Below are 12,860 nucleotides of genomic sequence, written 5' to 3' on the forward strand. Positions count from 1 at the left end.
TTTAAATCAATTGTCATCGTCCTGTCTCCTCAGGTAACCTTCATAATAACAGTGCATGATTGTACGTTAAATTGTTCTCTATATACCATGTTTTAGTAAAATACCCTACGGAACGACCGATGGATATGAAAAGCAATATCTCCCACATTGTTTTAACTAAAAGTGGTGAAATGAGTCGATAGTGTCTCTTCATATGTTTAACGGTATATACAATGAACTCCGTACGGTTCGATCATTTGAATCAATGCCTTTATAATCATATACGTTCAGGACTGTGTTTGTGCCTTCAAACTTTCTCTGTTTACCCTGTCATTGTCGTTACTTTTAGAAGTATAGTATTAATGAAATCCTGTCTGACAGTGAATACATTTTATTTCAAATAAGTGTCGTGCTGTGTATAATTATGACTTTACCTATGATAATACCACGTGGTTAGCATGTGGCTATGATAATAATTAGTAAAAACATCATTTTGAAATACGCCACACGCTAACCACATGTGGAAATACTATGGCTGTAACGAAGAAAACCATACCGTAGAATATCCAGCAACCCCTGATATGAATATAAGATTTCAATATTCGCGAAATACAGATGAAAATGAATCACTTCGACTTGATAGCATGCTTGTGTTTTCTTATAATCAAAGGTTAAATTGATCAATATTGATTCAAAAAATCAGTGGTAAACAAAAGCAATTGCTGAACACTCATGTGGATTTATATTTACTTTACTTTTTAGACAACCAATCGGGTACACACGGATTGATGGTGAGATCAATTTATGATTGATTCTATTCATCGTCGCCATTTCAATAATAAGTGAAAAATCAAATATATTAAAAAATTTGGCAAGATATTCATATTCATAGATAGATAACTCTAAGAAATGCTATCTCCTCAATTCAAAATTGAAATCTCCCTTCTTCTACACCATTGACAACACAATTCTCAAAAACGTCCAAGAGAATCCATACTTAGGTTTTACTTTCTTCAATGACTTGAAATGGAAAACCCACATCTCAAACTCTCATCTCATGCCGGAAAACCGCATACCAAGCGCTCATGTGCTCTAAACTGGAGTATGGGAGTGTAATGTGGGACCCATACCAGCAAGGCGACATAGACAAGCTAGAACGAGTCCAGCGATGTGCGACACGCTTTATTACTAAGAATTACAAATCCAGACAAGATGGATACGTATTAGCCATGCTGGACAAACTAAGGCCTCCCCACCTAACAAGAGAGGCGACGCCACCAGAGATTGACGTTCCTGTACAAGGTAGTGGATTGGCACGTACCGGCTATCAATATTGATCACTATTTGCATCGATTAAGACCGAAACGCACTATAAGGGCTAAGAAGTTTCAATACTACATCCATCAAAATATTGTGTTAAATTCAGTGAACAATAACTCTCGTTCTTTCCGCGAACCATTCTGGACTGGAATTTACGCAGTGAAAGTACTGTGAACTCAGCATCTTATGAGTGTTTTAAGGCCGCAATGACGGCAAAAGTGGGACATTTGCCTAGCTTATATTGACTTCATGCGCACGCCCCGTTGAATAAAAGTCAATCTTGGTCACTTCAACGAATCCATTCAGATTCAGATTCAGATACATATACATTTATTTCAAAGTGTTGTGTAACCTTAATAAAGCGGCTTAGTTTTCACAATGCTCTGACGTCACTTCCTCTTAAATCCAGATGGCACATTCATTTTGAGAGCTGTCCAATATGAAATGGTCTGCTTGCGTATTGCAATGAAAGTTGCCGCAATTTATCTAAATAAAAAAGGTACCTCCCCCTTTTCAAAAAGTAGGGAAACATTAATAGGCCTTGCATTATGGTTTTAGGGACCGAATTTAACCTATTAAGGCACTTGCATTTTTTTGCAAGTTGATTTTTTTTCACTTGCAAGTTGCAAAATGAAAAACTTACTCGCAATTGGGGATGTTTTATTTAAAACAATACATTTATTGTACCATATTTCTTAAAATTGTGCATTATATGTTGGCTATTTAAAAAGCATAATTTTTGTCGCTGTCGGCAACATAATCTAGATGTTAAATTCAGTATACTCGACATCACTTGACTCGCGGTATCACTTGTCTAGCGGTATTTTGTTGTGCGCCACCTAGCTGATGTTTACGTTGTCTACAAGCTGACCTACTTTCATTTTTCATTGAACAGTGCTCCAGCTAGCAATAAATAGAGGGGCGCTGCGCACCTCTAAAATTGGCCCCCTTAAAAAGCGCCCCTCTATTTTTCTGTCAAATGCCCTATTGGTCTCTAAATTCCTGTTTTCAGGCCGTATAAACCGCCAAAAACATCGACCTGAATACACAGATAACACCCTTACCAGTACATGACTGCGGGGGGGTATTAAGTCAACACATCTTTAACAAACAAGCCCCAAGGGCGTGGTTTGTTATCAGATCACTAATTAGCCTTTTGTTGCAGACGATAGTAACATGCTGTTAAAGATTATCTCTGAGGTCACGCTTGGTTAGGCACAATCACACTCGAATGAAATCAAACTCGGCACTATTGATTTTTTTAAACTTCTTAATTCTTTGGCTATGATTTTTTCTTTGCAAAAATATTGATTTTTAATTGAAAATACCCATTAAAATTTGAAAATTAATCATCTTTTTTTTAATACGAATATGCGGTTCATTTTTAGTCCGAAATTACGGCATGGAAGAACATATTTGTGTTTTGATTTTATTTCTGAACTTTAAAACACTGTCTGTCCTCAATCATGATGAACTTTAACATGAATAGGGGCAGACAGTTGTTATTTCAACAAATAAAGAGCTTGTTTGGAAGGCGGATTTATCACTCTGAGTAAAATGTAATTTTGATATTGTCATATATTTTTGCGACCTAACAAAACTGTCAACGTTGTTGACATTAGTTGAAATAACATGTTGTAAAATAAATACATCCTATTATTAACAATAACAATGTTTCATTTCAACCTCCAGACTGGATGCTACTTCATGGTGACATTGATCATTGTTTAGACTTTAAGTTTGTCAATATAGATTTTGTTTAAATGAATATTATTGTGGACAAACATTGGCTCAAAGTTATTTAAAGCAACGAACTTAAGTGGTGACAGTCAGAACGTTTTTTTGACCCAGTGAAACCCCTGAATTTATTTCATGTTTTCTTTGTTCTTCTAAAAATTCTCTGATGCTGAAACTGGAACCTGAAAGATTAACATGCAGTTCAATGATGATAGGTGATTAAAAACATCAAAATCTTCCCCCCCCCCCCCCCACACACACACCGGAAAGAAATATGATATCTACATATCTCTAATGCGTGTTGTCAGATGCTAGCCCAAGTCGGTTATGAAATTGGCTACGAAGTTGTTTTCCTTAGCGCCAATGTAGATAGAAATATATTTATTATAATTTCATTACACAAAATGAGGAACAGCATACAATTGGTGAAAGCTTCCAATGCACTAATGTTTACAATTCATAAGTATTTAGTATAACCAAAGTATATACATGTACTTAAGTATATTTATAACCAAATGCCTTATTTTCCAAAATTACGCGTGAAATGTGCCCTTTTTGGGGAAGCTCCCCTCTATTTTGAAAAGCTGGCTGGAGCACTGTTGAAATACTATTTTCTGGGTGAAAATGAGTGGAATACTGGTAAGTTTGTTCATTTTCTTTGTTGTGTATATGTTTTTTCATTAAAATGTATTAAAACAAACTAAGAAAATAAGAAAAAATCGGTACTTGTCAAACTTTCCATCAATGTTTACAAGTTCGTCTGCCGTATCAATGTCAGACAACCAGTGTTTTTTTCACTTATAGGGGAATGGTGGCGGGGCCCGTCCAAAGGGGAAAAAATGCGTCGTTTTTTAGGAAAAGGGGAAAATTAAAAATTCACTTGTTTATATGTAATGATATTTATTATATTAATACACATGTTTGTTTGAATATAATATTCACAGCTGAATGTCTTTGTCCTTTTTCTTAAAATTAAAATATATATATCATTGATATTTTCAACATTAGTTTCAGACATTTCAGCCTTCATGCACAGTCTCAGTTTTCTAAGCCATTTTGAGTCTAATTGGGATCTTTTAAATCGATAAAATGGCAAATTTGAGCATGTTTTATCAATAAAAAGGACCAAATTGGAATGATTTTATCAACAAATATTGACACAATATAGATACATCAGGCCTTTTCTTGGCCATTTTTTGAGAAAAATGCAATTAATATGAAAAGTCCACTGATTTGGGAAAAACTATTTAATACAACTCTTTAAAATAATTCAAAATAATATAAATTATAGTTATATACTTTGTTAGTTGTTTATGAAATAAATTTGAGATATATTTATCATGATTATGAGACAGTTCTTTCATTTTTTAGCTCATCTATTTTTTGAAAAAAAATTATGAGCTATTGTCATCACCTTGGCGTCGGCGTTGGCGTTGGCGTCCGGTTAAGTTTTGCGTTTAGGTCCACTTTTCTCAGAAAGTATCAATGCTATTGCATTCAAACTTGGTGCACTTACTTACTATCATGAGGGGACTGGGCAGGCAAAGTTAGATAACTCTGGCGTGCATTTTGACAGAATTATGTGCCCTTTTTATACTTAGAAAATTGAAAATTTTGGTTAAGTTTTGCGTTTAGGTCCACTTTTCTCAGTGAGTATCAATGCTATTGCATTCAAACTTGTTACACTTACTTACTATCATGAGGGGACTGGGCAGGCAAAGTTAGATAACTCTGGCATGCATTTTGACAGAATTATGTGCCCTTTTAATACTTAGAAAATTGAAAATTTTGGTTAAGTTTTGTGTTTAGGTCCATTTTATTCCTTAAGCATCAAAGCTATTGCTTTCATACTTGCAACACTTACTAACTTTCATAAGGGGACTGTGCAGGCAAAGTAATGTAACTCTGACTGGCATTTTGACAGAATTATGTGCCCTTTTTATACTTAGAAAATTGAAAATTTGATTAAGTTTTGTGTTTAGGTCCACTTTATTCCTACAGTATCAAAGCTATTGCTTTCATACTTGCAACACTTATTAACTATCATAAGGGGACCGTGCAGGCAAAGTTATGTAACTCTGACTGGCATTTGGACGGAATTATGGGCCCTTTATACTTAGACAATTGAAAATTTGGTTAAGATTTATGTTTTGGTCCACTTTACCCCTAAAGTATCATAGATATTGCTTTCATACTTGGAACACTCAAAAACTATCATAAGGGTACAGTAAAAGGACAAGTTGCATAACTCTGGTTGTCATTGTTACGGAATTATGGCCCTTTTTTGACTTAGTAACTTTTAACATATGGTTAAATTTTGTGTTTCAATCCACTTTACTTCTTAAGTATCAAGGCTATTGCTTTCAAACTTCAAATACTTTCATGCTATCATGAGGTTACTGTACCTGGCAAGTTGAATTTTACCTTGACCTTTGAATGACCTTGACTCTCAAGGTCAAATTATTAAATTTTGCTAAAATTGCCATAATTTCTTTATTTATGATTAGATTTGATTGATACTTTGACGAAACTACTCTTACCTGACATACCACAATAGACTCCACCCAAACCGTCCCCCGTGCCCTCCCACCTCCCCCCCCCTATTTGTTTTTTTTTTTTTTTTTAAGATCATCTCACAAATGACCACCACACCCTCACACTATACCCCCCACCCCACCCCCCCCCCCCCCCCCCCCCAAGTTTTTTTTTTTAATTTTTTTTTTTTTTTTTTTTTTTTTTAAGATCATCTCACAAATTACCACCACACCCTCACACTATACCCACCCCCCCCCCCCCCCAATTTTTTTTTTTTTAACGGTTATGTTTGAAATACCGTCCAGCCATCGCACCCATAAAATCCCCCCCCCCCCCCCCCCCCCCCCCCATCGCCCTTCCCCCCCCCCACCCCCGCCCCCGATTTTTTTTTTTTTTTTTTTTTCGCTTTTTTGGAAGATAATGTAATAAATGTCCACAACCCCACACTATACACCCCTCTTCACTCCACCCCTCCCTCCTTTGTGATTGAAAATGAGAGTCCCTTCACCTTTAAAAAGAAAATAGATGAGCGGTCTGCACCCGCAAGGCGGTGCTCTTGTTTTTATTTTTTTTAACTTGGAGGGGAATTTTTTACAAAATTTGGGGAAAATATATACTCTTTTTTGAGGGAAATGGGGCCGAATATTGGCCCCGAAATTGCCATAAAAAACACTGCAGACAACACACATTATAAAACGGTTAACATGAACTAATTCCTATCAGTTTTGTTAATAGGTCAGGCACAACACTTTTTTAAATTATGAATATAAAAGTATTGCCAAATTTCATTTAAATTAATTTCAACAATGAAAGATAATTAACCAGATCTGTTTGATTATTTTCAGACATGGAAACCATTGAGAGACAAGAAGCCATATGACAGAAATAATCTGCAAAGGGCATATGCTGCTACATTGTCCGGGATGTCCGTGTATCATGCAGCCAGGGTGTATCAGGCTCCTGAATCAACACTGAGGGACAGAACCAGACAACATGTGTCAATTGACTGTCATCATGGGGCAAACACACTATTTACAGAAGATGAAGAAAGGAAGTTGGCTGACCATATTGTGTACATGGCAGACATTGATTATGGCTACTCTCTAATGGACATCCAGTACATGGCATGGGACTGTGCAATGTCTCTCCACAAGCCTGTAAAGGCAAAAGAACATCTTAGTCAGGGTTGGATGTATTCTTTTCTCTCCAGGTGGGAAGAGCTAAAAGTTGTTAAGCCCCAATGTCTCTCTTTATCAAGGCTCAGTCTGCATCCAAGGAAAACATTGACAAGTACTTCCAAGAGTTAAATTCTATTCTAACTGAACCTGATCTGAAGCAATCTCCTCAAAGCATTTTTAACATTGATGAGTCTGGATTCTCAACTGAACATAAACCACCCAAAATAGTATGCGGCAACAAGACCAAACCTCGAGCAGTAACATCAGCCAGAACGAAAACAGTCACTGTCATTGGGGCTGCAAATGCTCTTGGCAGCACATACCACCTTTTTACATTTTTCCAGGGAAAAGGTGGTGTGATGAATTGCTGGAAGGTGCTGCCCCTGGATCACATGGAGGCATGACTGAAAGTGGGTTCGTGAATAGGGACCTGTTTGAAAGCTACCTGAAAGGTCATTTCACTAGCCATGCGGGACTGGTAAAGGGCACAGACAAGCCAACAACATTGATTCTGTATGACGGTCACAAATCACATGTGTCACTGACCCTGACTGATTGGGCTAAGGAACATTCAGCGGTATTGTTTGTCTTACCACCACATTCCAGCCATCTCACTCAGCCCCTTGATATTGGTGTGTTTGGACCAATGAAACACCATTACAATTATGAGTGCAAAGCATACATGCATGCAAACCCAGGGGTGTCCATCACACGGTATGAAGTGGCTCGGTTGACGGCAAGACCATACGGTAGAGCTTTTTCCCCAGAGAACATCACAAGTGCTTTTAGAAAGGCTGGTATTTACCCCTTCAATCCCGACGTGATCACATCAACAGCTACAGCACCATCGTCCATCTACAAACATCCACCAGGAATGCTAAGAGATGATGCAGAAAATACCAGTGCTGAAAAATCAGAAAACAAGGCCAATACATCAACTTGTAAAACTAGTCAAAATTTCTTTGAAGAGAGAACAATAACAAAAAATGTGACTGTAAAACCAAGAAAAAAATTCACACCACCATATAAATTACAAGGAAGTCTTATGTCTGATGAAAACATGGAACAAATAAATCTCCAACATCAAAAGAAAATTCAGCTGGAAGAAAACGCTAAGAAAAAGGAGAAAATACCTAAATCAAAGCAACCAAATAATCAAACAACATGTAAATCCCCAAAGGCAACAACATCTGGACTGCAAATAAACCGGGTCAACCAGCATGCTGAATCTGAAACTGATGATGATGAGGATCAATCAGATCCATGCTGTGTATGTTCCAGGTTGTCCCCTCCACAGCTGAAGGACATACACACACTTGTAATCATTAAATGGGGCAAGTGTGACAAATGCCAACACTGGGTCCACTTAACATACTGCTGTGATGTGAGGGTCCTGAGAAGAGACAGCACATTTTGTGCATTCACTGTTGTTCTGCTGAAGAATGAATGACAAACACTGTTTAATCAAATAAAACAATAAAATGTGACTAAACTATAACATTTAAACATTGATATCCCTTTGCAATTAATTTTGTAATGATTTTGAAAATTCAGTGTAAAATAACCTCAATTATGTTATGGTAAACATGTTTGACCTAATTACCGTGACTCAAGTGATGTCATAAACAAGGACAAAATGGCTGATAGCCATTCGTATATTTCAGCGTTGTTTCGTTTTCATTGTTTAATTTATACTATTTTTATCATTTCTGTTAAACATTATGATGGAATTAAATGAAAAATATGTCATTTGATTGGTAAGTTGTGTTTGGATGTTTTATTTCCGATTATAAGATTAAGTACCGCAACTCAACAGATGAACAGTATAATCCATTTTTTAACTTGAGAGCTGCTGTCGGCGTTACTTTCTCTGTAGTTTTTGGAGCTTTAAGTTTCTTTGCTATCGCAGCTTCCTCGGACGCCGACCTCTTCAGAAATGTGTCCATGATTGATGAACGTTTTTTTGATCGCGCTTACGGAAAGATTTTTAGAAAGTGGCGATCATCAAGACGCTTATATGCCGCAAGCGCCTATCGAACCATAGTTCGTACCAGAGTAGCTTCCCTTGAATCTTACAACAACAACAATGGCAACCAAATGTGTAAATGCAATTCTTTACAACTTAATTCGTTTTAGCAAGATTTTGATCTTGAAAATGGGAGTCGTGATTATAGAAAGTAATAATCTCCCAATGGCCTAAAGCATAATAAGCTGTTTTTCAGTGAAGCCAGGCTTTGAAGGCATGTTTAAGAAAAGTTTCTTTCTACAATCATATTTCTAATTATGTTTTCTTTTCAATAGGTTTTACTCTTTCTGTGTTGAAAATTTCAGATATATTGGTTTGGAAATTATGAAACTTTAATAAACATGCCTAAACTTGCAAAAAACTGCCATTTTAGAGTGACATTTATTTTTTGGTACATTGTAAATAAGAAATGCATGTAACAGATACATGTATTTGAGTATCATATTAAATTATTTTTGTATTTATACTGTAGCAAGACTATCTACCTTTCTCAGAAAATCATTTTCAAGAGAAAAAACAACCATTTTCTAATTTTACGTGTTTTTTTAAAAATATACTCAATTGAGTATTTTCATACCTTTATTTTATATTGCATGAAATAAACAATACTGGCAGCTTTAATTGTATGTAACCAATCTATTTCCCTAGACATTAGGCACCATCTCTGAGTTTGTTACTAAATAATAACACATGTCCAAATACAATGCTCATCCATTGATGTCCATTGTTTACACATATTAAATATGTATATCCCCATCGGGATTGGACGTTTATTAATGACATATCCCACAGATCACTTAATGATGTCATGTTCACAGTGTACCAGACCTTTGACTACTAAATAACCCTAGTGTTTATTAAATTCCTCTTGACATTTATCATTTAAATTGCACTGATTACAGGCCTTTTCCGCCCTATGCCACGGGTCCGAATTTTGGCCCCATTCCCAATGCAAATCTGGTTGTTTTTTTCCCATTTGAAAAAAAAACTTCCCAATTCCCAAATTTTTTTTTTGTTTTTTAAACCTTTAAATATATAAGTTAACTTGATCCAGTGTACAAAAGAAAAAAATATTGCATAATTAAATTATCTGTTGCCTTGAATTTGTTTAAAAAACAGTAAAATATGTTAATTTGATTATTTAAGACTTTCCTAATTTTCCCCCAAATCCGGCGTTTCGCGCGGTTTTTATCCCCTCAAAAAAGGCCAGGCCCTTTCCCCAAAATCAGAAACCTGCACTTATCACACATGTTAATAATATTTCTGTAAAATTTTAATAATATGTTATCAAAATAGTCGTTATTTACCAGTTAACGGCTTCTTTGAAATATAAGAAACACTATTTACATGCGATTATTTTTCCCAATTGAGCCAGTTTTGCGATTAATTTTTTTCCCAAAATGGGGTTTTTCACGACGCGAAATTCCCAAAATTCCAGTGTGGCGTTTTCCTAAAATGGAGCAGAAAAGGCCTGCATTGATACAATTGATATTATTATCATTTTTTTTTTTCCCACTTTTTGGGAAGATAGCCCATGGCTTTGGAATTGGGAATTTTATCGGCCTTTTTGATGAAATTGGGAAAATAAATTCATTAGCCTTTTTATTCCAAACGAAAAGTCCACTGATTAGCGAAAAACTAAATTTGATGTAACTCTTTATAATCATTCAAATTAAAAGAACAAAATCATATAATACTTTGTTATATGTATTTGAATTAAAATTTAGATAAAATACGCATTTTGTTTTGTTTTTGGAAATTGGGAATTTTTTGCCACATTTTTGGAAGAAAGTATACTTTTTGGGATTGGGAACATAGCCAAATTTCGGCTATAAAATCAGGCCAATAAAACCCCTGATTATGCTCCCCGAAATAAATTTCGGCGGAGCATATACGTGTAGTTGCCAGTTTGTCCTTCCTTACTTCCTTCCATCACACTTTTGTTACCGTTTCTCATAGCGCCTTCATTACTTTACCAATCTCTTTTTATATTCGGCATTTAGGTACCTTGCATGGACCTCTACCTTTTGATGAGGTTTGAGATCACTGGGTTCACGGTCAAGGTCAATAGTAGATTTTCTAATATCTAATAGATATCTAATAATAGATTTTCCTTCACGCTCTTGTTACAGTTTCTAATAGCACCTTCAATACTTTACCGATCTCTTACATATTTGCCATGTAGGTACTATGCATGGACCTCTACCTTTTGATGAGGTTTCATTCGAGGTCACTGGGGTTAAAGTCACCGAGGCTTATAATATATTTTCCGTCACGCTTTTGTTACAGTTTCTCATAGGGCCTTCAATACTTTACCGATCTCGTACATATTTGCAATGTAGGTACCTTGCATGGACCTCTACCTTTTGATGAGGTTTGAGGTCACTGGGGTCAAGGTCACCGAGGCTAATAATAGATTTTACTTTACACTTTTGTTACAGTTTGAGTTTCTAATAGTGCCTTTAATACTTTACCAATCTCTTACATATTTGCAATGTACATGTAGGTACCTTGCATGGACCTCTTCCTTTTGCTGAGGTTTGAGGTCACTGGGTTCAAGGTCACTGAGGCTAATAATATATTTTCCGTCACGCTTTTGTTACAGTTTCTCATAGGGCCTTAAATACTTTACCAATCTCTTTCATATTTGGCATGTAGGTACCTTGCATGGACCTCTACCTTTTGATGAGGTTTGAGGTCACTGGGGTCAAGGTCACCGAGGCTAATACAGTGCTCCAGCTAGCAATAAATAGAGGGGCGCTGCGCCCCTCTAAAATTTGCCCTCTTAAAAAGCGCCCCTCTATTTTTCTGTCAAATGCCCTTTTGGTCTCTTAAGTTTCTGTTTTCAGGCTGTATAAATCGCCAGAAACATCAATACATAGATAACACCTTACCGGTACATGACTGCCTAGGGTATATTAAGTCAACACATTGTGAACAAACAAGCCCCAAGGGCATGGTTTGTTATCAGGTCACTAATTAGCCTTTTGTTGCAGACGATAGTTATATGCTGTGAGAGATTATCTCTGGGGTCACGCTTGGTTAGGCACAATCACACTCTAATGAAATCAAACTCAGCACTATTGATTTTTTTAACTTCTGAATTCTTTGGCTATGATTTTTTTCCCCAAAATAGCGATTTTTAATTCAAAATACCTATTAAAATTTGAAAATTAATCATCTTTTTTTAATGCGAATATTCAGTTAATTTTTAGTCCGAAATTATGGCATGGAAAAACATATTAGTGTTTGGATTTTATTTCTGAGCTTTAAAACACTGTCTGTCCTCAATCATGATGAATTTTAACATGAATAGGGGCAGACAGTTGTTATTTCAACAAATAAAGAGCTTGTTTGGAAGGAGGATTTATCACTCTGCAAGTTAAATGTAATTTTGATATTATATATTTTCGCGACCTAACAAAACTGTCAACGTTGTTGACATTAGTTGAAATAATGTGTTGTAAAATCAATATATAGTATTTTTAACAATAACAATGTTTCATTTTAATCTCCAGACTGGATGCTACTTAATAGTGACATTGATCATTGTTTAGACTTTTAATGTGTCAATATAGATTTTTGTTTTAATTAATATTATTATTGTGGACAAACATTGGCTCAAATTTATTTAAAGCAATGAATTTAAGAGTTGACAGTCACAACGTTTTTTTGACCCAGTGAAACCCCTGAATTTATTTCATGTTTTTTTTGTTTCTCTAATATGTATAGTCGGATGCTAGCCCAAGGCCAATTAAGTTGCTTATGAAATTGGCTACTAAGTTGTTTTCCTTTGCGCCAATGTAAAAAGTAATATATTTATTATAATTTCATTACACAAAATGAGGAACAGCATACAATTGGTGAAATCATTCAATGCACAAATGTTTACAATTCATGAGTATAAAGTATAACCAAAGTATATACTTAAGTATATTTATAACCAAATGCCCTATTTTCCAAAATTACGCGTTTAATGTGCCCTTTTTGGGGAAGCTCCCCTCTATTTTGAAAAGCTGGCTGGAGCACTGCTAATAATATATTTTTCCGTCACACTTTTGTTACAGTTTCTCATAGCGCCTTCA

The 12,860-nt window shown here is 35.7% G+C and overlaps 1 protein-coding gene across 1 annotated transcript in view; it reads left to right on the forward strand.

Moving 5' to 3' along the window:
* Positions 1–1,668: 1,668 nt before the first annotated feature.
* The window catches only part of LOC127877521 (CCR4-NOT transcription complex subunit 7-like), a 30,831-nt gene continuing 19,639 nt past the window's right edge, over positions 1,669–12,860 (forward strand). The window contains exon 1 of the mRNA XM_052423456.1: positions 1,669–1,798. The gene's annotated coding sequence lies outside the window, so the exon portion shown is untranslated. The remainder of the gene's footprint in view (positions 1,799–12,860) is intronic.

This window comes from Dreissena polymorpha, chromosome 4 (genome assembly GCF_020536995.1).
Source record: "Dreissena polymorpha isolate Duluth1 chromosome 4, UMN_Dpol_1.0, whole genome shotgun sequence".
Taxonomy (NCBI): domain Eukaryota; kingdom Metazoa; phylum Mollusca; class Bivalvia; order Myida; family Dreissenidae; genus Dreissena; species Dreissena polymorpha.